The sequence below is a fragment of the Sorex araneus genome, chromosome X (genome assembly GCF_027595985.1).
Source record: "Sorex araneus isolate mSorAra2 chromosome X, mSorAra2.pri, whole genome shotgun sequence".
Taxonomy (NCBI): Eukaryota; Metazoa; Chordata; class Mammalia; order Eulipotyphla; family Soricidae; genus Sorex; species Sorex araneus.
In genome coordinates this window covers 10,078,215-10,079,664 of record NC_073313.1, presented here as the reverse complement: position 1 = coordinate 10,079,664, position 1,450 = coordinate 10,078,215, and the positions used below count along the sequence as shown (strand labels likewise).

The following is a 1,450-nucleotide window of genomic DNA, read 5'->3' as shown; positions in this document are numbered from 1 at the left end:
AGCATATCAATTCGCAAGCTATGATAAAAATAAATAAAGTATACTTGTGTGGAACAAGATAAACATGGAATGCTTATGTGGAATATGAATAGGTCTGTTCCTTGTATATTGAGTTTTATCATAAGTATTGAATTTTGATACAGTTTTTATCTATTAACATGATTATATATTTCTCCCCTGAATTAATAATTATAATTAATTTTATCTTGCTTTTTTTAATCTTACATTCCTGGAGCTGGAATGATGATACAGTGGATAAGCAGTTTGCTTTGCACGCAGCCCACCTGGGTTCAGTCCCCAGCATTCCATATGATTGCCTGAGCCAGACCAGGAGTAATTCCTGAGCACAGAGCCAAGAGTAACCCCAGAGCATCACCAGGTGTGGCCCAAACACAAAACAAAACAAAAAATTACATTCCTAAGGTAGGTGGTCATTTCTAAACCAATTCTAGAAGCAGAAATGAGGATTCAAGATTTAATTCTCCCTCCTCCAAATGTGATCAGTCTGTAATCTTGTAACCTTTAATAGCAAGCAGGGACATATAAGTGAGTTTGGGTTTATATAAACTCATAAAACACCTGTAGGATCCTTTTCTGGTTCATAAGCATGATGATTGGGCTTTCACACTTTTGTGTGATATTTGCCTCCCTTAAATCTTGTTACACATTTGGCACATTACCCTTCTGACATGAACTCAAAAAAATTTTTAGTGACTTTTAATGATCCTGAGTACTTTCAAAGGGCATTTGTTTCATTCATAAGACATTTTTAAAAAAAAACATGGAAGCAGCAAAAAGGTCCCCAGTTTCCAGTTTCCAGGTTCTAACAGGGAAGGGATGTGTGGGTGGAGCACAGAGGATTTCCACGGCAGGGACACTAGTCTGCATGATATTAGAAAGGTGAGTGTGTGTCATTATGTATTTGCCCACTTGGTGGACATGTAACACCAAGAGTGACTCCTAATGGAACTATGGACTTTGAGTGATAATGACAATATAGACTGATCAATTATAACAAATATTTGAGAGGCTGTATCTGGTGGGTGGGGGGTGCAGGGAGTGTGGAGGAACTTTGTGTACTTTCCTCTCAATTTTGCTGTGAACCTGATACTGCTCTTAAAAAATAAAGTTTATCTAAAAGAAAAGGGGGAGTCTTGTTTCATGTTGGAACTGCATATTGGAGTGATTAGTGGGCTCTGGGTTGATTCCTAGAATTGACACGTACTGAAATAAGCCTTTACACTTTTTTCTTTGTATGAATGGAATGGGCTAGAAGGGAAAGAAAGGGACAATGAGATGGAAATCATTTTGAATATCACATTTCTGTGATTTGAAATGTCAACCCTATATGAAAATATTCATATTTGCAAACATCTATGGGTGAAGATTGTTTTGATTTGTATCCCTTTGTTATTAAGAAAACAGAAACAATTGTAAATAACAACCTACT

General features: G+C 36.6%; 1 non-coding gene across 1 annotated transcript; it reads left to right on the top strand.

Annotated features, from left to right (window-relative positions):
- Positions 1-586: 586 nt before the first annotated feature.
- On the top strand, positions 587-690 carry LOC129400215 (small nucleolar RNA U13). Its single transcript, XR_008627531.1, has one exon. It is a non-coding gene; the product is annotated as a small nucleolar RNA U13 (small nucleolar RNA).
- Positions 691-1,450: the final 760 nt, after the last annotated feature.